Raw genomic sequence first — 27894 nt, 5'->3', positions numbered from 1 at the left:
GGCTCGTGGCAAGGTAGGTATTCCACAATGCACTAGTAACAATCCCCAGATCTTGTTTGCTGCTGTTTATAACAGTGAAAGAAAAGTATTTCCACAAGAAAAAACAAAGATGAAAGGTCTCCACCTCTAAGGAAGATAGAGATTATCTTGTCTCCAGATCTTCTAAGGATACATGGACGGGGGTAGGTGGGTGGGTTCGTAAGAATGAAGGGCGAGATGGACTACAAACATGGAACGTTATGGTGAGTACATAACTTCTTTATGTTCTGTAGTCCTATCTTGCCTTCATTCTTACATATGGGACATCGTCCTTAGCACCTTTTTCTCGGGTGGCTCACAGGAATATACTCCTAAGAACCATGGAACCAAAGAAGGCTCTATCCCTGGAGGCCAAGTCCAATTTGTAAGGAGTAATAAAGGTATGAGGGGTAGCCCAAGTTGCTGCTGCACATATACTGTCCACTGGAATTCTGGTTTGAAAAGCAGCAGATGTGGATACAGATCTGGTGGAAATGGCTTTAATTTTAAATGGGAGTTCTTTGCCATTAGAAGAGTAAATAAAGGATATGCAATTTGAAATCCAGTTTGATAACGTTATCTTGGAGACTGGCATTCCTTTTCTCATCTCCGAAAAAGATATAAATAATTGGTCTGATCTCCTAAACTCTTTGGTTCTATGTAGATAGAACCTTAACTGTCTGTGTATATTAAGTTGATGAAACTTGTATTCTGCTTTGTTTGTATGATTTGGAAAAAAAACTGGCAGTTCAATAGTTTGATTAATATTTGACTGTGAACAAATCTTGGGGATGAAGGAAGGGTTAGTGCAAAGGGAAACTCTTTCTCTATGGAATATCAAGTAAGGAGGTTTGACTGAGAGTGCTTGCAGCTCTGACACACTTCTGACGGATGTAATGGCTACCAGAAAAATGGTCTTCCATGAAAGGAACTTTAAATCACATGTATGTGAAGGTTCAAAAGGTGGTGAGGTAAGTTTTGAAAGAACAAAATTTAAACCCCAGGGAGATGTAGCTTCTTGAAAAGAAGGTCTTAGTAAGGCAGTGCCTTTTAAAAATGATTTACACATTCTGTGAGTCATAAGATTAGGTTCACGTTGCCCCAAATGAAAATTGGTGATAGCTGCTAATTGAACTTTGATTGTAGCGGCAGCTGACCCCTGATGAAAAAGTTTGGTTAGAAATTCTAATACTAAAGGAATGGAGGCTGTGTATGGATCTATGTTCCTAGCTTGTGCCCAAAGAGAAAATCTTTTCCATTTGCTAGCGTACAATTTTCTTGTAGAAGTTTTATGAGATGACGTCAGGATATGTGTACCCGCAGGGGAGAAATCATGAAGCCTGACTAGGGATGGAAGTGGAGCAGCCACGCTGTCAAGTTGAGGGGTGTGGAGATAGGGATGGAACGTGCCTGACATATGTGTCAGAAGGTCTGGTACTGGGTCCAGATTCCATGGATTGTCCAGAAGGTGAGGCCCAAGAAAGGGGAACCAAATCTGATGAGGCAAGTAAGGAGTGATGAGAATCATTCTGCTTCCCAAAGTCTTTGCTTTCTGGATAACTTTTGATATTAGCAGAAAGGGAGGAAAAGCATAAAGAATTCCCGCCTGCCAATTGTGGACACGTGTGTCTCTCGGTGTCTCCCCTGGGGGGATAAGGATGAAGTAGTTGCTGCATTTGGTGTTCATTGTGGTAGCAAACAGATTGCAGCAAGGCTGTCCCCATTAATGGAAAATCTGTTCCACAACTTTCTGATTCAGAGACCACTCGTGAGGCATCAAGATTGCACTGTTGAACTTGTCGGCTATCCCATTGGTTCTCCCCGGGATATGCTTTGCAACTAGAAACCGTTGGGAAGATATCGCCCACTGCCAAACATGTAGAGCCTCTTGACATAGAGGGTAGGATCTGGCTCCCCCTTGCTTGTTTATATACCATACCACTGAGATATTGTCAGATTGGATTACTATTGTCCCTAGAGGAAGAAAGTCATGAAAGTGCTTGCAACGCTAGTAGCACTGCTCTCATCTCTAGAACATTGACATGCAAGTGAGCCTCATGTTCTTGCTATGTGCCTTGGACTGTCCTTCCTAGATAATGCCCAGTTACAGTAGAGGCCATGGTTCCCAGTAGTTTGAGCACTGTCTTCATTTTGACCTTGTGTTGAGGAACCAGACTGTATATTTGTTGTCTTAGATTTTGCACTCTGTCTGAAGGAAGGCGAGCCATCATTGCGATTGTGTCTATTTCTGCACCTATAAAAGTCACATATTTAGAGGGCGACAAGACAGACTTTTCCCAATTTATAGTGATGCCTAGCTGAGTACAGACTTGGATGGCTGAATCTCTGGCTTGTAGAAGTAGGTGCCTGGTGGTGGCAGTCAGGAGCCAGTCGTCCTGGTACAGAAACACTTGGAATCCAAGACATCTCAAGTGAGCTGTTACTACCACCACGAATTTGGTGAACACCCTGGGGGCTGTGGTGAGACCAAAGGGCAGAGCACGAAATTGGTAATGACTGGCTCCCAGCCAGAAGCATAAATGACTCCTTGATGCTCTGTCCATTTTTATGTGGTAGTACGCATCTTGGAGGTCTATGGAGCACATCCAATTGTCTTTCCCTAACAGAGGGAGTATTGACTGCAGTGTGACCATTCGGAACTTGGATTTCTTCACTGATTCATTTAACTTGCTGAGATCCAAGATGGGCCTCCAGTCCCCTGTTCGTTTTGGCACTAAAAAGAATCTGGAGTAAGTTCCGAACCCTATCTGGTCTGTGGGGACGGTTTGGATGACTCTCTTTTGGTGCAACTTTTGGACTTCTACAGGTGCATGATCCCTGTGATTGGGTGGAACATCTGGGATTCTCTTGGTTAGATGAGGTGGGAAAAAGAAGGGTATGGAGTATCCTCTGGAAATTATTCTTTGTACCCACTTGTCTTGTGTGATGTTGTGCCAGGCTTCTGAGTACAAAGAAAAGCGACCCCCGACTGGCTCCAGAGAAGTGCAGCCAGGCCTCACTTCAGGAGCGCTGATAGGGATGTCCACAAAAAGAATGGCAGTCACCCTGGTTTTGCAGAACCCCCCCCCCCCGCCTCTAGGGCAATGTCTACCACTATTTCCTCCTTCTCTGCCTCTGGAGAATAAATCACCTTGTGCATCTGGGAAAAATCTCTGAGATTTCTTGAACCACATTTTTCCCCCTCTCTGACCTTTAGGGTATGGTCTAGAAGGGACAGAAACATGTATTCCCACAACAGATTCTTCCCTTCCTGCTCCCATCTGGTAAGTGTGTCTTTTACCTTTGGTTCAAACAGAGAGGAACCATCAAAGGGGGCATTGGTAAATGTAGATTTGAAGGGCTCCACAAAGTTACACAAGCGCATCCAGGAGTGTCTCCTAAGGGAAACTCCTGAACCTGCTGCCCTGCTCACTCCATCTGCTGCATAAGATATCAGCCTCATGGAGGAGTTAGCAATAGAGTTTAAGGTGGACAACTGAGCAGTAACCTTCTCAAGGACTCCTTCAGTTAAAGTACCTTGGAGAGCATCTACCAGCTCTTTTAGGAGATCTCTTTGAAGCCTAGTGAAATGGGTGAAGTAATTCAGTGATCTAAGCGTAAAAGCCGCTGAAGAAAAAATACACTTCCCGTATCTGTTCATTGTTCGAGACTCTTTGTTCGGTTGGTGGACAGATGAGGAAGTCTCTGCTAGTTCCTTCTTTGTGGCTGCTGCCACCACCATGGCATCTACAGGCACACCTTTGGTCAGAAACTCTTTTTCCTTAGGAGCTGAAAGGAATTTGTTCTGCCTTCTAGGGACTGGTTCCACGGTGTCAGGAGTTTCCCACACCTTTCGACTCACCAAATCTAACAGCTCATCAAAAGGTGGAGACACCCAAGAGGCTGAAGGTTGAGACCCGAAAGCCTTCAGGTACACTGACTCCTCATCAGAAGGGGGTGACGATTGGCCAGCTGCCTCTCTGTTTCAGGATTTCTAGGATATCTACGAAGGAGATATCATCAGAGAACGACCTAGAGTGAATGAGAAACAGAAAGTTTACCTCAGGGATCACTTCAGTGGCTCTGCTGGACAGAGGCACAGGGAACTAATCTAAGGGGGCGGCAAAAGCCAACACATTCCGGCTAGGCTTATAAATGCCTTCGGGCAGATAGCCTAGTACCTATCTATGAACCTTCTGACTCTAGAGGTCAGTGTCAGAAGGGATGGACTCATCAGGGGAGTCTACATGCTTCCTCTTATAAGTTCTTTTCTGAGGAGGCTCCTCAGAAGGGTATTCTGGGGAGGTCTCAGAAGACTGGGGGCCACCTAAGGGAGGCTCCTGAGGCTGCGCATCTCTGCTGTCATGAGAGAGGGATGGTGCTGAGACAGAGGTCGGATCTTGAGGGGGAAGAACATCGGTACCCTTGTGTAGAGCTGAAGATCTAGACAGCACACTCATCATCTCGAAAGCAGATCCCCCCAGCTCCGAGGACACCATCGGTTCAGAAGAAGCGGAAATAACCCCCAGCTCCGGAGCAATCAGCTCCAAGATAGATGTAGGATCCGAGCTCAGCCAAGCCGACACACAAAGAGGAAGGCTCGGAACCAAAGAAGTTCGAGTCTGTGCGTCCCCATCGGGACGGACTGGTGAGCTTCGGCTCCTAGACACCAAGGACGGCACCGAAGGTGTCGGAGCAGAACACGGCTCCGGGAAATCCACTTGAGGTGCTGGAACCGACGGTTCCACAACAAACGGCACAGATAGATCTGGCTCCAAAAGACAGACATGGCTCAGAGGAGGAACAGAAGCAGGTAATATGGCCTTAGACGGCTCCGGAACTGATTGGGTCGGAGCCGATGACTTCAAAAGTCTAATCACCACCCTCTCGACATCCTCCTCAGAAAGACTCCTGGGGGATCTGGAAGACGAGGTAGGGGATCGAGATCTCTGCAAAATTGGAGATCTAAGAGTCAGGGATACCGGTAGCAAGTCTCTTGACTGGCTCTGGGGTATGGATCCAGTTATCGGCTCTGAAAAACATGGGGCCGAAACTGGAAGGTCTAGATCAATAACCTCAACAGGCTCCGAAGGCAGAGGAGCTTTAAAGGTAGAAGGTTTGGCAACTTTGGCAACTTTCTCTGGAGGTCCTGATTTGTGAGTCTGTGTAGGAGACTGTCTTTTCACCAACTTAACCTTCTCTTTTTTGAAGAGGGAGACCTGGAGTGAGAAGACGAAAAACTTGCTAAATCCTCTTCAAAGGAAGGTTTAAGGAGACCTTTCAAAATCAGTTTGTTCTTCCTTTCCTGGAGAACCCGGGAACTAAAAGAATGGCAAAAAGTACATGTCTCCTGTAGATGTATGGCTCCCAAACAATACACACAAATAATATGCCCGTCAGTCAAAGACATTTTTTGTGAACATTTTAGGCATTTCTTAAAACCTGAAGGTTTATGGTCTTTCTTTAGACATAACTACAACAGACTATAATAGTAAACAGACAATAAAAAGAGAGGACAAGGTCCTCTAACTTAAACGGGTCTAACCTTGCTCAAGAAACACACAAGGGAGAAAGGCAAAAGAGGACTAGTCCTCTAACTTAAACGGGCGTAACCCTGAACAGAGGTGTAGGCGAGATAGAGAATAAATAAGCAACAGAAAAAGCAAAGGTAGATCCTAACTAAAAAAACGGACCTATACCTGAGCAGATTAACAATAACTAGCACAACAGAAGCGAGGGATACCACTAAGAAAGGCCTGCGGAAGCGACGGCCAACAATTAGCAACAACAATTTGAAGTAAAACTCTAGAAACACACTAACTGCTCGCAAGTTAACAGCAGTAAGCTATTGATAATAAACTAACTTTAAAGTCAAAAAAGAACACTATAAATTTTAGAAGAAAAAATATTCCAACTTAGCCACGGCCAAGAAAGAGAACACTTCTGAACTCGTAGAGCAGCAAACGAGATCTAGGGATTGTAACTAGTGCATTGTGGGATACCTACCTTGCCATGAGCCAACTTAGAGACTTCGAGCTTTGTAATTGGCCGAGTCTCAGCTCCGAACCCCATATGTAAGAATAAAGGCGCGCTAGGACTACAGAACATCAGCAGATACTATGTAAAAAATGACACTTTTTTAAAGTCTAGTTTTTATCCTTAAATGATAAGCATCCAGAACAGGACACAGTACTCAAATGAGGAGTTACTACTGCCTTTGTATCCTGGTACCCTGCCATCCTCTTGGTGCTGGTCTCTGAGTGACATAAATAATACTGGGCCATTTCTTCCTTTGCTGATGTGACTAACTGCTACTTCCACTACAAATATATATTCTTAGAATCCTAGGATGTACTAGACAATCTGTTCATGACTATGTACTCCTTCCATAGAATTTTGCCTTCCATATGCATTTTTTTTTTTATGCACTGAATTTAAGTAGCCCTGCTTTAGTCAATTCCTCCAATCTTGCCAGTTTCCTTTTAATCTTTTCTATTCCATTCTGTGTTATCAGCTCAGGGGGTCTATATGACTGCCCATCGAATGGAAAAATCATTGAATGCCATATCTCAAACATGCTGTTCATTGAGCTGTTCGTGTACAATCGCATTACAACAGGGATACGGAAATTTATCCTTTTCCCACTGTGGTGTGATCGCGGAGTTGGTATATATAATTTGCAGGGGGTATGGGGGGCACAGCCCCCACATGAGGAGGTTTTGGTGAACAACATTTATGATGTAATGCAGTCGGCGATTTTAACATCAATGGCTAAACACAGACCCCAGGTACATAACTATAAGCTAGTCCTTTTGCAATGTTGCCTTAAAGATACTAAAAAGGATCACCACCAGTACTGACCCACTAAATTGTCCTCTGGTCACTAACCCTTCCTCTCATTTACTATGAACCACTATATTCTATGTCTAGTCAATATCTTACCCAATCTATCACCTTAAATCCTCTACATGTAGTCATAATTCACACAGCCAGAGAAAGGTACTGTGCAGTTCACTAGGGTATTGTGTAGCACTGAGTCAAATGCCTTGCCAAAAATCAATCTGTTATGTCCAGAGTCCCTTTCTAATATAATATCCTGGGCAGACTCTGTCAAAAAACACTGTCAGATTTTTTTAGCCGGCTGTAGTGGCACAGAGGGATAAATCCCTGTCTATGATCTAGGCAACTATAGTTTAACCACTCTGGAGGAAGGATATGGACAGATACATTCTCTTGTTTCCTTTTCTTAAGGGGTCTCAGACCCCCTCTTGTGTTTTTCCCTGTGAAGGACTATAGCTTTCATCTTGGTCTCCATTTTCTGTGTCAACACAGATGTACCTGTTCATGGCTGGGTAGCACAGGAATTGGCACAGTACTCAATAACTCACTAAAATCAGTTTTCAAATTCAGAAGGATGAAAGAGATTGGGTGACAAACATATACAAGCCATCATGATGCTGGTGGTAACCCGCAACATGAAAATCTCAACCATAAGTCAGTGTGGATCACCATACTTTAAGTTAGAACTATCACTAACTGTAATCTGCAACTCTTATATGGCTAAAAACTACTACACTCCAACTTAGCTCACTTTTGAGGTCAAGAAGGGCCAACAGGCAAGTCTTCAGCTAAGTCTTTATTGCTTGCCAACACAATTATGACAATGTCACCTTCAGGTACTTTTTATTTCACTAAATCACCCATCAAGGATTAGAGCAACAAACCTCATCCCATTTTGTAATCTCACTTGACTGACATCAGGAACTTCAGCAAGGCAGTCTACACCAATGTCCTTTCTGAAAAAAAAACTTGGTATTTACATCTCCTGCAGTTAATAGGAGGAATTTACTTCTCTTCCAGAGTCCATTTATGTTTAATTTTGCATCTTTCCAGGCAACCTCTAGGTCAGCCATGGTAGAACCTCTGTTTCCAGGCAAGAAGAGAATGTCCCCCATTAAAATAAGTACTGATGGAAGGGAACCCAATCACTGGTCCACTCCACTCTCAACAGTTGTAAAGGACACACGGGGAAAAACAATAAGACAACCAAGTCAAAATGTACCCATTTGGGACAGTAAAGCTAAACATGGATCTCTCAAGATTACAGGCCACCTTCTTTCGGTGCCTCACTAAACACAGTGAAGGTACCAGAGGGTGAAAGATATGGTCTCTTCCATATAGCAGTGGGTTCAGATGAAAATTTGGTCAGTAAGACTATGCTCAGCACTTCAGACATTAAAAGACTGACTACCTGGGGAGACTACCATCCTGAACTGAGAACCAGAATGCTACTTAAGAAAGGCCATACCACAGAGTTTAACAAGGCAGGTATAAACAAATTTCTTCCTCAGGAATGCCAATGTTCTATGCTCAACAATAGGGTCATTAACAAAGTGCTCACACAGAGAAACCACTGCCAATTTTCTTGAGGATACAAGGGCAAGAGATCCACAGTAGCACAGGGTTTCACTGTGTACATCTATATGAATTTTACAAACTACACTAAATAAGTTGGGTGGGAACATCAGGAAAGGATGGAAGATGTAACCAATTTGGATCTTAGCAAGGCCTTCATAACTGTCTCACAAAAATGTTAAGCAACTGAAAAGTAGTCATGGAGGTTATTAAATAGTACTGCTTTTTAACGGTAGACAAAAAACAGCATTAAGGAAGACACATCATACACTGTGGAACAAATTAAGAACAACTGATGTTACTGTGCAGATCATGGATATATCCTAACGGAAATATCCTGTCCATTTCTACATCTCACAGCTGCAGAAGGACATCAGAAGTCAAACCAGAGGACAGAGCACAAGATCAGTTATAAAATGCCCTGATGCCCTATCAGAAAACATTGGAAGCATTAACATGCGCTTCCTGTAGCTAATAAAAGGTAAAAGGTATGATAAGACTGAGACATCTGAAAGTCTCAGAACAGACATGGTACAGATAAACTCAATAGTTATTGAAACTGTACATCAAAACAAGGGGTGTGATACAATGTCAAAGAACTGAAGTCCTGGAGGCAATTTTCAGAAGACATTTTCCAATGAAAGGGTAGAGATGCAAGTTACAGAGTGTCATCATAAGTGGAAGAAGAAAGCAAAACAGAATTCAACAGCACAAGGAGCAGAGTACAGATGGGTCTGAAGAAAAGGTACAATGCCTTCATATGTCAGCAGAATGCCTAGGTTTCTAAGTTTTGGCTGAAAGAATAAACACTTCCAAAAAACAAAATCTATTTACTTCATAAAGGACTCTTCAAAAGAAAACTAAATTCAGATTCAGCCCAAGCCTGGCATACTCAGGGAAGAAAAAGTCGCCCGTCAGCGCCCCTGAAAATAATGAAAAAGGTCTCAATTGCAAAAAGCTCAGTGTTACTATAAGCACCATTTATGGTCACCGAACATAAATAGCAAATCTGAATGGTGAAGACTTATGAATGTGATATATCTTAACTCAGTACTACTGCAGACCCTATTATTGCAAACCAAGAGCACAACACTTCATTGCCAGTGTCACAAATGACTGCACATTCTGATGCCAGTGTCACAGATGACTGCACATTCTGATGCCTAACTAATTAAAGAAGAATGTGTCAATCTGTTATCAAAGCCAGTGGAAGTCTAGAGTATGTTTATAAGCCATTGACAAAGCAGACACTTGCATGGCTAACTGGAATTCAGTCTTTGGACAAAGACACCAGCGAGGGCACAACCTGCCTATTCGCAGAACAAACAACTTTCCTGCACAAGACAATCAGGATACATGTATAAAAGTAACTGTTACATCGAGGTGTAGTGTTCACTCTGAATCCTGCATTACCTCCAGCCAAATCACCCTCCTCCACTTCAGTGAAACAGAGGTTAGCACAAGCAGGACTGAGGCAAGAATGGAAAATCCCCCATTAATTCTCACCTCTCCCTCCCAGGTGTTGCAATGGTTAGTGTAAAGCCTAAAATGAGTTTTTTTCAGTGACTTCTTACACATTGCAGTGGGTAGAAAACCTTCCAAATCCCTGTAAGTCTCATGAAATGACAGAACTGAAAAGTATTTCTGTTTTCGTCAGCTTGTAATGTACTTTGTGACAACAGCCTACCAGCCAGGAAAGAATCATTTCTATGTAGGAGGTAAAGGCAGCAGCAGCAGCTCAGATGGCACCTATCGACTGTCTTTTCATATTTTAAGTTCCTCAACAACATCTCACTTTCTGTGTATAACACTGAGAAACAGGAAATTCATCAAAACACTGAAATGGTGGAGGAGGGGAGTCATACAACCTGAAACTTCCTGCATACACCTCCTGCACTGATAATTTTGTTTCTATAAACTTCTCCAGTCTCTTGAAGTTACAGTGCTTGTATTGTATTGAAGTACTTTTTAATGTGTATTTTCTAATGTCAGTTTCATAAAACATTTTGGTTTTGCAGTGAGGTTTGTGTTATGCATGTACTATTCAAATCTAGTGACAGAAAAGAAAACAGCCAGCACAGCCAAAAGTTGCAAATGAGAAACAGCCCCTCTTTGGAACACTGGGCCCCTATAATTACTCCCTGCTGTGTTCAATTTTGAAGAAACAGAGCCACCCATCTTTCTCAATTCAACATCATCTTCCTCTTTTTCCTGCAGTGTTAGTACTTCTGCAAGGTCCCCTCCTTAGCCATTTTCAAGTTTTGGGAGGAGAGCAAGATATCTTTTGCATCAGCAGGCCAACCTCATTCTTTTAATCAGGATCCAAGCAGACAAGAAAGAATTAATGCACCATCTGCATATTTTTCAAACTTAATCCTTAACTGATCAAGTGTCTAATCTATCTGAAGCTTTCAGTAGTAATATGGGAAAAAGTCAACTATAAAGTAACAGGTCACACCTGGGATGTACAAATAACATCAGTCTACAAGGAAAACCTGTTACCTTTTTATTTCAGATATAGAAATAAAAATAAAAATAAAAATGTTATTACAAATAATAATTCACCCCATCCCCACTCTCCCTTGACAAAAATCAAATTGACACTAATTTGAATAATGCCACCCACAAAGCAGAAATCAAGTGTTCAATCATGTTTGCGCAGGGGCAAAATAGGCAGGGGGTAAAGTATACTTTCCCCAAACTGTAAGTATATTAAGAAAGGCCATTAATTACTTATTTAATTATTAATTTATTTTGCTGACTAGAACAGCTGGGAAGAGCTGCTTTAAAATGGAGGCCTGAGCAGAAAAGCTCCACATATAGAAGACTTCTTAAAAAAATGTCCACAACAAAATTATAACTTCTTCACGAATGTACAGATACAGGGTCCACTAAAAAGCACATACAAGAAAAGAAAAATGGCAAAAAAATAAGGCAATAACGTGAAGCAGCTAATTTTAGTGGTTATAAGTATGCAATAAGCATCAAATACATAAATAAAAATAAAACAGAATGAGGTGAGCTGGTTGTAATTCAGTACCATTATCAACAGCAAACTTAATAGCAATTAAAAATAAATCTTTAAGGACCACCTGAAAAGGAGCCCATATCACAAAGCTTTAACACGCGTAACAGAGTTCCACAGGAATAATCCAATATGCAAAAATTAGAAGTTATGTACCTACCATAACGTTCCATGTTAGTTGTCTTCTCTCGCCTTCTTTCTTGCTGGATAGGTTCGGAGCCGATCCTCTGCTCCGACTCGGCACTTGCTAAGCTCGAGAGTCACTTTTACCAACTCGAGGAAGCCCCATATCCCATGATGCAAGGCGGTAATACCCAGATCTCGTTTGGTACCTAGAGGGAAAACTACCTAGCATAAAAACTTTCCACAAAGGAAAGAAGAGCAATTAGCCTAAAAAGGCTGTAAGGGGAAACCAGATAACTAAAAACTAGAACTAACTGGTGCCCAAAGAAACAAAATCTTCCAGAGACAAGGGAGATCAAGGTCTGTCCAGGCAAGGGGGACAGGAGGGAGGTCAAGAAGAAGGAGAGAAGACAACTAACATGGAACGTTATGGTAGGTACATAACTTCTAAATGTTAAGTTGTCAATCTCGCCTTCATTCTTGCTGGATGGGACCGCGTCCCTAGCACCTCTATCCTGGGTGGCTCAATGGAACAGACTCTTGAGAAAGCACCAAATAGACCAGCAAGGCAGCACGGAGTTCAATATATTTATTTTAATACTTAAATAACAGACTAGTTTCGGCAAACAGCCTTCTTCAGTGTAAGACAGTATAGTCAAGTTCCTTTTACTCATCCATTTAAATACATAGCATGAGCCAATGAAAAATTGAGCTCATGAATATTCATGAAATTAAAACATGTTTCTTAGACTTAATGTTTTTCTCATACAAATATACAGTGGGTAACATATATAATAATAAAGTCAATCCTAAACAGAGAAGATAGCAACCCAGAATAAATGTATACATATAATTTGACATGTTGTTAGTATAGTATAGCATATCTGTCTAGCCATATAAATATGTTTATATTTATCTTTTTATTCTGTACTTTGTTCGCCACTGGCACTAGATATTGAACATAAATTCGTCAATACCACCAATGGTATTGTATATCAAGTACTTATATTGAGATGGCTCAGACTCGCTGTATCAAAAAAGGGGGGGGGGGGTTCAGTTAGGCAAATTGGGTGATCGACATATCCTGAGTATATAATTATAACCAACAATGGTGAAAATTAAAAACCAAAAACACAAAAGCATAACCTCCAAAACTGGAAATGTGATGATGAGTACAGGTAATTTCAAGTGATAAGTATAAGTGTGTTAAAAATAACATATATAGGTGCTAGTCAAAAAGACCAGTATATTCTGGGTACATGTTGTTCATACAAACACTAAAATTTTCCACCTGACAGTTTACTATACATAGACACCGCCCATATCATAGTTGGTGCTACAAAACAGCCCATATGGCTCAATATTCAAAACTCTGATCTATACCGAACCAAAGTATATTTAGGTTCATTATACACATATATAAAACCGGATGCTTTCAAAAGATGAATGTGACCCAAGGCTTAGTATCAGATTAATCAACATTATTATTACAAGATAACCATGTTCTCCTATAAGTGATCATTCAGTCCGGGATGAAATAGACCCCCCAATGTAGTAATCCAATATTTCTCTTTTTGATCCAGTAACCCATGCCAACCTTGTTTATTTGTTCTATCTCCAGAAATACGATCAATAACCATAAAACTGAACTTGGCCTGAGGATGTTTCAGTGTATGTTGATAAAGGGCACTGGTCTCCTTATGGTTTTTTATATCACTGCGGTGTTCATTCATTCTGAATCTCAAAGCTCTAGAGGTTTGTCCAACATAGAATGCCCCACAATAACAGGAGGCCAGGTACACCACCCAATCGCTACTGCAATTACCAAAGATCTTAATGTCAAATATTCTGCTGGTATTACGACTGGTAAACTCCTTGGATTTAAGCATATGTGGGCAGGATCCACAATGGCCACAAGGAAATGAACCAATAAGTTCATCACCATGAAGTGTCAGTTGTTTATGAGTAGTACCCCACTTGCCATGTGTTTGAAATGTGAAAAGTAGGAGCCTAGGGTTTTACCACGTTTATATGAAAAAAGACATCGTGGTCCCAAAATACTTTGCAGCTTGTCATTAGCCAGTAGAATATTCCAATGTTTATTGATAATGTTTCTGATCATATTGATATTTCTGCCATAAGTAGTGATAAATCTGACACATGTACTGCGAGAGGATTGATTTTTGTTCTTAATCTGGTATTGTAATAAGTCATCCCTCTCTAGACTATTGGCTCTACTCTGGGCAGACACAATATCAAATCTATCATATCCCTATTGGTAAACCTCTGACTGAGGTCCCTACTGGCCAATTGATATTCCTCTATGTTTGAACTAAGACGTTTGATACGTATAAATTGAGATATGGGAATACTCCTGATGGTGTGACGGGGGTGTAAACTTGATGCATGTAACAAGGTGTTATATTGCGGGTACTTGCGGAAAACCTTGGTGGACAGAGTATTATCTGGGTTCCTGTAAACAGTGACGTCCAAAAAATTGATGGAGTTTTTATCATACGTTACCGAAAATTCAAGTCCCCAGACATTGTCATTAAGATACTCAACAAATTCCCGCAAGTAACCCACATCAGCCCGCCACACCAACCAGCAGTCGTCCAGGTAACGTCTCCAAATGTCCATTTCCACCTGAAAGATGTTGTGTGATATATCATATATCATGTATTCTTCGACATAGGCCATGAAAAGGTCAGCATATATTGGAGCGAAAGATGCCCCCATAGCTGTTCCTTGTAGCTGCCAATAACATTGGCCTTGGAAATACAGAACATTCTTATTTAGCACATGTTCAGACATACATATCAAAAGGGTGTTAAACCCAGGTGCATATAAGTTGACCCTTTCCAACCAGTACTGAATAGATTGCAGGCCCGCCCAGTGGGGTATACTTGTATATAATGATTTTACATCCAATGTACATAAATACCATTCGGGTTCCAATTGGGTCTCCCTGATTAACTGCAAAAATTGTGTGGTGTCCTGCAACCTAGATCTTATATGTCCCAAAAGAGGTTTCAGATATTTGGTAAGGAAGGCCGATAAGGGTTCGGTCAGTGAGCCTATTCCAGAGACTATTGGTCTACCAGGTGGTTTGTTTAGAGACTTGTGGATTTTGGGTAAAAGATACAATATCTGTTTGGAAGGTTCAGAAACCATAAGTGAATCCAAACATTTCTTGTTTATAATACCCTCCTCAAAGGCTAACCGCAAAAAGGAGTCAATCTCATCCTTAAATACTGGTGTTGGATCTATGGACATGTACATGTAACACTTAGCATCAGACAGTTGGGTTAACCCTTCCTGGACATAATCCGCAGTGTTCCAAACCACAACTGCACCTCCCTTATCAGCAGGGACAATAACTATATCTTTATTATTACATAAGTTATCCAAAGCTTTCCTATCATCCGGAGTTAGGTTGCTAGCCAACATGATATGTCCCATATTCTCAAAGTGAATATCCCTCAAAATAGTGTCCATAAAGATGGAAACGTGTTTATTCACAGGAGGTTGGAATGAGGACTTACCAAAACGGAAGTCCTCAGATGGTTCTGACTTATTATCATCAAAGAACAATCTAAGATTTAGAGTCCGGCAAAAAGCCTGTAAATCCTGTACTATGTGATATTCCTGGCTGAAAAATGAGGGAATATAGTTCAAACCCTTGTTCAAGAGGGCAACCTGTTCATTTGTTAGTATGGTTTTAGATAGATTCAACACATTCTGAGTTGGCCCTGACATATCTCCTATTTCAGGAAGTTGTCCAAAAGTCCTTGAAAGGAGACCGGAGTAATTGGTCTTTCTGTGCTTTCTGCCCCCCCGGTGTCCCTTGCCCCCTCTAAAGGGAAATTTTGTTTGTTTTCTTCCTGTTTGGTGAGACCCTCTCCCTGACCCCTCAAAATCCGTGAGAGAGGATTCATCACCAGGCGTGCTATATGAGCTGTCCCCTTCTTTTTAGAATTGAGCGAGGTCTCTTTTTGGTGCGACTGGGCCCTGTCCTAACCTGATTGGTATCCGCAAATCTAACTGATCTGCTGAAATCAAACGGTTTGCCCCATTGGTAATCTGAGAAGTCACGATGAAACTTCTTAATTTTCCGTTCCTTCAAAGTTTTTTCATGCTCCGTCAATTCTATGGACAGTTTTTTAATATTATCCTGATATTTCAAAGAGGATTCAAACTTTTGAACCTCAGAACATATATTTTAGATTTCAAGTATATTGGAATCTACTGTCCTTTCATAGTATTGTAACAAGATGTTCACAAATGTCATGGATCCCGTCTGAAGAGCCTCCTGCCAATCTTGGTTTAGTTTGTCATCTGGTCTCCCCACTAAAGGTTGTGTTCGTATTCGTAATCCCCTGGGAGCCATGTTTTGTGCCGAATATGCTTTAAATAACTTAAGATGCCAGATGTTTGATCTAAGGGTTTTGAATGCTTTGGTGATTGAATGAAAAAACATATCACAATCTACCAAAGAAGTCTGAGCCGAATTGACCGGATCATTGCTTGGCAATTTCTCAATACCAAATACAGCTATGTCTTGCCGATCAGCACATAATCCAGACAGAATACTATTTAGATCCATGTTGTGAATAATATTTTATATATGCTACTATTAATGATTGATGGAGCACAAAAAAGCAACAAAGGGGTGTAATATTTCAACCAAATTAGTAGTACAATAGTCGAAAGGCCCAGTGGCACCAAAAATTGAAAGATAATTAGACACCAATCCAAAATGAAGAGTCACAAGGGTGGGCAGAAAGCATGGATTAAACAGAAAAAACAAGGACTAATAATTCCCTATGGGAGGCAAGACACCATGAATAGCACAAAAGTGAATTACAGTATTCCATATAAGACTGTTAGCTTGTATACTCAATTAAAGCATTCAAACCTAAGGATGGTTAAATGTTAAATAATCCAATGGTTAAGTCACGATTCCAATAAATCGCTGATATCTGCCCCAATGAACCTGACTATCAATTATAAGTAACGGCTAATACTAGGCGTTGAATTCAAATGCTAGGACACACAACTGAGAATATTTGATCACTGAGAAAATGATCAAAACACTGGATCCGCTGTGGACACCATACACTCCATAAACCATGAAAAGATTTTATATGTATATAAAGAACAACTGATTCATGATGCAACAAACAAATATGTACCTTTCTAAAGAACCAATTTGAGTGGTCTGATTAAATAGTATTCCTTGGCTCAAACAATGCCCCACTCACAGCTGGATAACTCCTCTAATCACTATACAATTTATTATTGTTTGTATTATCACCCATATAAAATATTCATCCGATTGACACACAAAAATAATTGGTGGAACATGGTACAAATTTTAATTGTGATTGGGGGACCGAGCAGTGGCCCGTTTCTAAAAAGACAAATGGACTGGTAATTAGCAATGAATTGCAAATATAATTACTGTAAATTCTAATATTGGTTAGTACAACAATAAGAGTAGTATTTCCGTTTGTATGTTACACACTTCTGAGGAACTGTAATCCCAGACACTCAAAATATAACATAATATAATGAAATCACAACAGTTGTTATCCCTCTTGGACTCATACACCAGAGTAATTGCAATTATAACTCAATACAATTAGACATGCAGCCTGTGTTCATAAGTTATCCTCTCTATAGTGATGTCCCATATTAAATATATATAACATACTAAGGTCTAAAGCGCCATTATACTGAAATATATTATAATGATATAACAAGTATAGTCACAACTATTCAGATATATTGTGTTCGCTTTACTCAGTACCTATAACCAACTAGTATATTGGGGAGGGATATCATGAATGGTCATATGACTATTTTAAATGTGTCAGTATATTGGGGTCTGAGACGTTGTGTGAATTAAGCCCAGCATAACCCAATTCTCAATCTAGTTGTCACACATAGACTGATACCTCTACACAAGTTAGCCGACACTTCTGAAAGCCAAAGGGCTAAGTATTTCTTTAGTTGTCAATATAATACATATGGAGGTTCAGTTCACAAACTGTCTGAATAACCACAGGGGTGAACCAAATATAGCTTAGATGCTGACTAAGATAGGACCAGACACATGTAGTCATATCATGTACCATGGACTAGTATGCACAATCATGTAATATGTACAAAATAGTCGTTAGGCAAAATAGTAATCTCAATTATAAGCCAAAAGGTGTACAAACATATGTTATCCAAAACCAATAGTTGTTTGTATATAATATTAGCCGTGGCTAATATAAAACCATGACTCCAGTCCTAGTACCAACTTGGTTCAAAACACTCCGTGTACCAACTGGTTATTTCAAGTTGCATAAGGAAAATTACAGTGATTCCAATAGTTGCCCCTTAAATGTAGAAATTGAAAAACATTCTACACTTAATGTTAATGTGCCCCTAACAGATAGAAGGGTCCCAAGTCCTGGTCCTGCAACGACCACAAATAGTTATCGTCCTTTAGTCGTATCAAGAGTACATGCATATAAAAGTACAAAAGCACTAAAGTTCTACAGTACTTCACATGAACCCAACAAATTTCTTAGGCCTTATTAGTATCTTACAACCTCACTCACCCTAGAACATACCAGGTTTAATAAAAACACCTTCCGTAAATATAGGCCTAAAGGAAAGAACTGTGTGAAGAATCAATTGTTATTCAAATACACGTTTGATACATCCCTGAGTTGCAAAACATACAGATATACAAATATACCCAACTATCGAAGCATTAAGTTGCTTCACAACCAAGTATCAATTGAACACTCGACACACTATCAGATATCACAAATGAACCAACGGCAGTATTGCCAGTTAACAAAATGTAATAAACACAAAATTGTCCATATCACATTTGTCCCTGTTGGTTGTACGGACCCCATAGGTTCATAATAGAAAAAACGCCTCCAAAACGCTTCCAAAAAAACGTCGCTGTTTCTCAAATAAGAAAATTCAGTGTGTTCCGATCATCAGTCAGAATCCCATAGATGCCCAGAAAAGTCCCACACATAAAAACTTATATTGCGCTCACCAAAACATGTCAAATTATATGTATACATTTATTCTGGGTTGCTATCTTCTCTGTTTAGGATTGACTTTATTATTATATATGTTACCCACTGTATATTTGTATGAGAAAAACATTAAGTCTAAGAAACATGTTTTAATTTCATGAATATTCATGAGCTCAATTTTTCATTGGCTCATGCTATGTATTTAAATGGATGAGTAAAAGGAACTTGACTATACTGTCTTACACTGAAGAAGGCTGTTTGCCGAAACTAGTCTGTTATTTAAGTATTAAAATAAATATATTGAACTCCGTGCTGCCTTGCTGGTCTATTTGGTGCTTTCTACTTGGTTTGGACCGTGCATTCCCTCGGGCATAGGACTTGGTTTGCTCTGTGTCTTCATTCTGTGCTGGGGGACCGAGCAGTGGAGTCGTTTTCAGCCTGTTTCTGGCTGATTATCTATGGTGACAAATTCTTGTGTATATCTGCTTCTATATGCTCACATGTTTGTTTCCAACAGTGGGCTGGCAGTAGACATTTAGTCCTGTTCGTTTATGTGGGTACAAGTCTGCCTGAAGGAGCCAGGCACAGCTGTCGGTTTTGGTGAGCGCCATATTGGTTCAGCTTTATCTCGGCGGTTAATCCGCAAGTGTGAGTAACTCTTGGAACTTCAGCATCTGAGCTAATGAGCTTAGCGTTATCGTTGGGCTTTTTGTTTTGATTACGGCCACATCGACGGTTGAGGTCTGGACTTCCATTCATTTGGATGCACTTTTGATATGTCAGTCTGTCGTGGGTGAGGATAACAATTCAAATAATTGACATTTTGGGGCAGTTTGGGACAATTTAACTTTTGTGTTGCTATATCTTTAAAAAATATAAGTTTTTATGTGTGGGACTTTTCTGGGCATCTATGGGATTCTGACTGATGATCGGAACACACTGAATTTTCTTATTTGAGAAACAGCGACGTTTTTTTGGAAGAGTTTTGGAGGCGTTTTTTCTATTATGAACCTATGGGGTCCGTACAACCAACAGGGACAAATGTGATATGGACAATTTTATGTTTATTACATTTTGTTAACTGGCAATACTGCCGTTGGTTCATTTGTGATATCTGATAGTGTGTCGAGTGTTCAATTGATACTTGGTTGTGAAGCAACTTAATGCTTCGATAGTTGGGTATATTTGTATATCTGTATGTTTTGCAACTCAGGGATGTATCAAACGTGTATTTGAATAACAATTGATTCTTCACACAGTTCTTTCCTTTAGGCCTATATTTACGGAAGGTGTTTTTATTAAACCTGGTATGTTCTAGGGTGAGTGAGGTTGTAAGATACTAATAAGGCCTAAGAAATTTGTTGGGTTCATGTGAAGTACTGTAGAACTTTAGTGCTTTTGTACTTTTATATGCATGTACTCTTGATACGACTAAAGGACGATAACTATTTGTGGTCGTTGCAGGACCAGGACTTGGGACCCTTCTATCTGTTAGGGGCACATTAACATTAAGTGTAGAATGTTTTTCAATTTCTACATTTAAGGGGCAACTATTGGAATCACTGTAATTTTCCTTATGCAACTTGAAATAACCAGTTGGTACACGGAGTGTTTTGAACCAAGTTGGTACTAGGACTGGAGTCATGGTTTTATATTAGCCACGGCTAATATTATATACAAACAACTATTGGTTTTGGATAACATATGTTTGTACACCTTTTTGGCTTATAATTGAGATTACTATTTTGCCTAACGACTATTTTGTACATATTACATGATTGTGCATACTAGTCCATGGTACATGATATGACTACATGTGTCTGGTCCTATCTTAGTCAGCATCTAAGCTATATTTGGTTCACCCCTGTGGTTATTCAGACAGTTTGTGAACTGAACCTCCATATGTATTATATTGACAACTAAAGAAATACTTAGCCCTTTGGCTTTCAGAAGTGTCGGCTAACTTGTGTAGAGGTATCAGTCTATGTGTGACAACTAGATTGAGAATTGGGTTATGCTGGGCTTAATTCACACAACGTCTCAGACCCCAATATACTGACGCATTTAAAATAGTCATATGACCATTTATGATATCCCTCCCCAATATACTAGTTGGTTATAGGTACTGAGTAAAGCGAACACAATATATCTGAATAGTTGTGACTATACTTGTTATATCATTATAATATATTTCAGTATAATGGCGCTTTAGACCTTAGTATGTTATATATATTTAATATGGGACATCACTATAGAGAGGATAACTTATGAACACAGGCTGCATGTCTAATTGTATTGAGTTATAATTGCAATTACTCTGGTGTATGAGTCCAAGAGGGATAACAACTGTTGTGATTTCATTATATTATGTTATATTTTGAGTGTCTGGGATTACAGTTCCTCAGAAGTGTGTAACATACAAACGGAAATACTACTCTTATTGTTGTACTAACCAATATTAGAATTTACAGTAATTATATTTGCAATTCATTGCTAATTACCAGTCCATTTGTCTTTTTAGAAACGGGCCACTGCTTGGTCCCCCAATCACAATTAAAATTTGTACCATGTTCCACCAATTATTTTTGTGTGTCAATCGGATGAATATTTTATATGGGTGATAATACAAACAATAATAAATTGTATAGTGATTAGAGGAGTTATCCAGCTGTGAGTGGGGCATTGTTTGAGCCAAGGAATACTATTTAATCAGACCACTCAAATTGGTTCTTTAGAAAGGTACATATTTGTTTGTTGCATCATGAATCAGTTGTTCTTTATATACATATAAAATCTTTTCATGGTTTATGGAGTGTATGGTGTCCACAGCGGATCCAGTGTTTTGATCATTTTCTCAGTGATCAAATATTCTCAGTTGTGTGTCCTAGCATTTGAATTCAACGTCTAGTATTAGCCGTTACTTATAATTGATAGTCAGGTTCATTGGGGCAGATATCAGCGATTTATTGGAATCGTGACTTAACCATTGGATTATTTAACATTTAACCATCCTTAGGTTTGAATGCTTTAATTGAGTATACAAGCTAACAGTCTTATATGGAATACTGTAATTCACTTTTTGTGCTATTCATGGTGTCTTGCCTCCCATAGGGAATTATTAGTCCTTGTTTTTTCTGTTTAATCCATGCTTTCTGCCCACCCTTGTGACTCTTCATTTTGGATTGGTGTCTAATTATCTTTCAATTTTTGGTGCCACTGGGCCTTTCGACTATTGTACTACTAATTTGGTTGAAATATTACACCCCTTTGTTGCTTTTTTGTGCTCCATCAATCATTAATAGTAGCATATATAAAATATTATTCACAACATGGATCTAAATAGTATTCTGTCTGGATTATGTGCTGATCGGCAAGACATAGCTGTATTTGGTATTGAGAAATTGCCAAGCAATGATCCGGTCAATTCGGCTCAGACTTCTTTGGTAGATTGTGATATGTTTTTTCATTCAATCACCAAAGCATTCAAAACCCTTAGATCAAACATCTGGCATCTTAAGTTATTTAAAGCATATTCGGCACAAAACATGGCTCCCAGGGGATTACGAATACGAACACAACCTTTAGTGGGGAGACCAGATGACAAACTAAACCAAGATTGGCAGGAGGCTCTTCAGACGGGATCCATGACATTTGTGAACATCTTGTTACAATACTATGAAAGGACAGTAGATTCCAATATACTTGAAATCAAAAATATATGTTCTGAGGTTCAAAAGTTTGAATCCTCTTTGAAATATCAGGATAATATTAAAAAACTGTCCATAGAATTGACGGAGCATGAAAAAACTTTGAAGGAACGGAAAATTAAGAAGTTTCATCGTGACTTCTCAGATTACCAACGGGGCAAACCGTTTGATTTCAGCAGATCAGTTAGATTTGCGGATACCAATCAGGTTAGGACAGGGCCCAGTCGCACCAAAAAGAGACCTCGCTCAATTCTAAAAAAGAAGGGGGACAGCTCATATAGCACGTCTGGTGATGAATCCTCTCTCACGGATTTTGAGGGGTCAGGGGAGAGGGTCTCACCAAACAGGAAGAAAACAAACAAAATTTCCCCTTTAGAGGGGGCAAGGGACACCGGGGGGGCAGAAAGCACAGAAAGACCAATTACTCCGGTCTCCTTTCAAGGACTTTTGGACAACTTCCTGAAATAGGAGATATGTCAGGGCCAACTCAGAATGTGTTGAATCTATCTAAAACCATACTAACAAATGAACAGGTTGCCCTCTTGAACAAGGGTTTGAACTATATTCCCTCATTTTTCAGCCAGGAATATCACATAGTACAGGATTTACAGGCTTTTTGCCGGACTCTAAATCTTAGATTGTTCTTTGATGATAATAAGTCAGAACCATCTGAGGACTTCCGTTTTGGTAAGTCCTCATTCCAACCTCCTGTGAATAAACACGTTTCCATCTTTATGGACACTATTTTGAGGGATATTCACTTTGAGAATATGGGACATATCATGTTGGCTAGCAACCTAACTCCGGATGATAGGAAAGCTTTGGATAACTTATGTAATAATAAAGATATAGTTATTGTCCCAGCTGATAAGGGAGGTGCAGTTGTGGTTTGGAACACTGCGGATTATGTCCAGGAAGGGTTAACCCAACTGTCTGATGCTAAGTGTTACATGTACATGTCCATAGATCCAACACCAGTATTTAAGGATGAGATTGACTCCTTTTTGCGGTTAGCCTTTGAGGAGGGTATACTGGTACCAAGAAATAAACAAACGATTAAAAACAAATAGCGTACGGCACCAGGACAACCCCAGTCGACACAAGGATGTATCAGAAGTGTTCAATTTGATTGCAAAAGCAAATAACCAGATACTTCCTCGTTGTTACTTTGTTGTAAACGCTGTTTAATGTTAAAACGTTTTCGCTTCCTACACGGAAGAAGCTTCATCAGACAACAAACCACGGAACATGACTCAATTTAAGCTATAAAAGAAAGTGATGTCATTTCCTTTAACACATGCATCTGTTTTTTAAAAAGTAAACATTATTTCTTTTAATAGTTATTACAATCAATACCAAGTGAGCGAAGATGCACATTCACGTAAGATGACACCATTAACCAGTAATACTGGTTCCGTATAGATGTTTATACACAATACGGTTAGAAACATGTTTCAATGCAAATAAGCTTCAGTAGAACAACATGTAAACAATACTAAAAAGTTAGGTTTTGAAGACCTAAACTTTTTGAAAAGAAGCCTCTTGGGGAATGTGTGTAAAACACTGGAAAAGTATTAAAAAAGCCATTAAGAAAGCTTGTTGTAAACACAAATCCACTCTATGTTAAATCTATGAAAAATCAATTTACCTATGTTGTTATAAGTTTTTAAAAATTTTTTAAAAATATTATAAAACACTATAGGAGACAGTGCTAATTAAATAAAATTCTCCAGAAAAGGTATCTAAACTCAGTACTATATACAGCACAATGCCTCTTCTTGTTATTACCCTGAAGAGGTACTAACCAAAATGCTGAAGACAAGAACTAAAAAGAAAACTAAAAAGATGTATAGAAAGATAGAAGAAAGTAGAGAAAAAATAGAGAAAAAATGTGTTACCTCAAGTAACTTTTATATTTCAGCACAGCTAAGATGTTACATGCTTCATTTAATCCTGGATAGGAAAAAGCATTTAGGCGTAACTGCCATTCTAGTTCTCTAATCTCAAGTAGAAGGGCTTGTGGGCCCCCTCTTATGCCTACATTAACACAATCAATGCCCATATAAGAGAAACTGTGTCCAGTGTGTTTAATAATGTGTTTAGAAAGTGCGTTGTCGCCTTTTTTATTTCTAATTGCATAATTATGTTGGTAAAGACGGTCCCTTAGTCTACGGTCCGTCTTACCAACATAAAATGCAGGGCAACAATTACAAAGCATAAGATACACCACAGATTTGGTGTTACAAGTAATTTTATAATTGATGTTGAATTTAATGCCATTGACCATAAATGAATTGCCTACTTTTAGAAATCTACACAGATTGCACATCCCACAAATAGCAGTGCCATTATGTCTGGAGGAAAAATCAATAGAGTCTTCCCTGGATTGAAGTAGTTCTTTTAAATTATTGCCCCTCTTAAAAACAAAGGAAGGTTGTAAACCTAAGGTTTCAATCAACTGTGGGTTGTTCAAAATGAAGAACCAATTTTTCTTAATAATTGAGCAAATGGCATTAATGTGTCGATTATAAGTAATAACCAAACTGGACTTAAAGTCAGCCCTACTTGTTTCTGGTAATGCACTTGGTTCCTCACCCACAGCATAAACCTCAGAATTGTTGGACAGAGGTGTATGGAATTCCAAACCCAACCTTTGTGTAATGGCGGAATCAACATTCCGTTGTGAAAGAAGGGGTTTGTAAAATCCATTCTCTCTTTTAAGGGAGACTTCCTCGATTAGACAATCGATGAACTCAATGGGGTACCCCCTATTAGAAAACATGGTTTTAAGGTTTAAGCACTCGGTCTCAAAAGATTCAATGGTGTTACACATACGTACTGCACGGACCAATTGGCCTTTCACAATAGACTTCCTCTGTTTCCATGGATGGTTACTATCAAAATGGAGGAAGCCATTGCAGTACGTTGTTTTCCTGAAGATACTAGACAGGTAACCCTGATAACCCACATCTTTGACCAGTTTAATATCTAAATAATCAATTTCTCTGGTAGAAAAATGGTGTGTAAATTTTAAAAATGTGGAAGAGCTGTTCATGTATTCAACCATGTTACTAGCCTGCTGTTCATCACCATGAAAAGGATGAATACATCATCCAAGAACCGAGTGTAAAATCTGATGGGACTTAGATAGGTGGTATTATTCAAAAGGCAAGTGTTCTCCCAGTGTGCAACCACTAAGTTTGCAACACTGCCACCACAAGGTGAACCCATTGCTATCCCTCTTTTGTAGATAATAACGTTTATCAAAGATAAAAAGTTGGAAGACAGGACAATGTCTAACAGTTGTGTAACAACTGAAATCTCATCCCTAGAAGCTCCTAATTTTAAGAGCATTAATTCAACCCATTCAGTAGCCTCCTGGTGTGGAATAGATGTATATAAATCAACTACATCTATTGTTAGAAAATTAAAAGCCACATCAAAAGGAATCATGTCCATAGATTGGAGAAAAGACCATGAGTCCTTACATATCTGAGGATGAGCTTAATGTATTTAGAAATGATATGGTCAACTACCCTGGCACAAGGGTGGGTGATTGAATTCTACCATCAATCAGAGCCGCATTGGTGGATCAACTAGGTTTTATGAATTTTGGGATCCCAAACATAATTGGGATCCTCGGAAAAGAGATGTTAATGAAATTAAAGGTATCGATATCGATTAAACCATCGATAAACAGATCTCTAAAATACCCTTTAATTCTATTGTGTTGTCCAGACATCTCATTTAAAGAAGATGACTCATATGCGGGCGAGTCCAGGACTCTTAACATCCTAGAATTGTAGTCTTCTTTATTGAAGATAACAAGCCCCCCACCCTTATCGGGTTTAATAACCCTAATAGGCATGTCCCTTAAATTTTTCAGACCATTTCTTTGTTCACGTGAGATGTTGCTCTTGTTGTCAAACCATTTAAGGTTTTCAAAAAGTAGCCTTAAGTCTAGCTCACAGGCACTTTCAAACATGTACAGAGAGGGGTGCAACGGGGGATTAAAAACACTTCTCATTTTGAAGGTAGATTTATCATTAGTCAGATCCCCTTGAAATAGCACTTTAAGGTTCAATCCCCGAACAAAACATTTCAAATCAGTAAGGACTTTAGTGAGATTAACACTTTGATCAGGAACAAAGGATAAGCCAAATGCTAACAAGTCAATCAAGTCTCTGTCTATGTGTATAGTTGAAAAATTGTAGACTTTAAAGTCCCCTTTGGTGTTGTATAAAACTGTAGGTACAGCCATAGGTGTTACTATACATTCATAGTCAAAGTCTAGTTGGCTTTGTTCTTTTTGTTCTGCCTCTGGTAATATTTCCGTCCTAAAAAAGGCTTCTGTTGCCCTCTATAATTAGGACGGTTCCCTTGATTATTATAGTTCTCACGAATCCTATTACTTCTCCTCGGTTCCTGAACAACCGGGTTATCATCCGTGAAGTCAGGGTCGTAGGCAATCACATCAGGGGAGTCATCATGTAACTCATCTCTGGCCAAAGATGTATCATCTCCATTGTTCCCACTGGTATTATTAGTGCGTTGTCCAGATTGTGGGTTATTCCTATTCAGAGATTTCTGCAAATTAGGGTATGCAATTTGGCTGGAGTAGGCTTGCCTGTCTCTAATCAGTTTCTTATTTTTGTTGGATTTAAATTTTACCAACAAAGCATCAATACTTTGAAAGGTTCGGTGATAGTCGTATTTATACCTATCAAAGTTAAGATCATTTTTGATTTTATCGTCTAAGTCACTTGTCTCCACCAATAGAATGTCGATATGTCTTGAGTAATGTTGCACCATTAACTCAAGTAACTCTAGCCCTTGTTTGTCAAAAAGGCAAGATAAGTCATTGATGAACATAATGTCCTGAAACAGTCCTGTAGGGGCAAACGTGTTCCTTAGACCCTTAGGGATAATTTTCTCTTTGATACATTGTCTGAAATAGGAAACTTCCAGTTGAAGTTTCCTTATTTTTAACATTTTATCATCAAGCATTTTAAGGTAATTAATAATACTGTCATTAGTATTACCTGAAGAGTTTCTTCCCGTAGCCGGTGGCCCCAAATCGGTCGGGGAGCCAAATACAAAAGCATCAAGGTTCCCTACCCATGCTGTAAAAGAGGGTACACCAATAAGCCCGGGATTATCCAAGCGCCCCACGTCACCATTCAACAAACTATTATGGTGAGGCGGCGCTACATCCATATTAGGAGAATGCCGTTCGAGTGTTCGTGTTCTGTCCGGCAAATGCCCTTCACTGTTATGATTTTCACCAAGTCGCATAAGGCCCCCTGGCCTATTAGAACTGCTAGATTCAGTTCTATAAATAAAATAAATAAAAAAGGCGACAACGCACTTTCTAAACACATTATTAAACACACTGGACACAGTTTCTCTTATATGGGCATTGATTGTGTTAATGTAGGCATAAGAGGGGGCCCACAAGCCCTTCTACTTGAGATTAGAGAATTAGAATGGCAGTTACGCCTAAATGCTTTTTCCTATCCAGGATTAAATGAAGCATGTAACATCTTAGCTGTGC

The 27894-nt window shown here is 39.5% G+C and overlaps 1 protein-coding gene across 1 annotated transcript in view; it reads right to left on the bottom strand.

The window, feature by feature from the left end:
- The window catches only part of LOC122813421 (neurogenic locus notch homolog protein 2-like), a 1182542-nt gene that overhangs the window by 765474 nt on the left and 389174 nt on the right, over positions 1 to 27894 (bottom strand). The window lies entirely within an intron of this gene.

Source organism: Protopterus annectens, chromosome 10.part0, assembly GCF_019279795.1.
Source record: "Protopterus annectens isolate FY-2018-M chromosome 10.part0, PAN1.0, whole genome shotgun sequence".
Taxonomy (NCBI): Eukaryota; Metazoa; Chordata; order Ceratodontiformes; family Protopteridae; genus Protopterus; species Protopterus annectens.
This window is presented reverse-complemented; position numbering and strand designations above follow the sequence as displayed.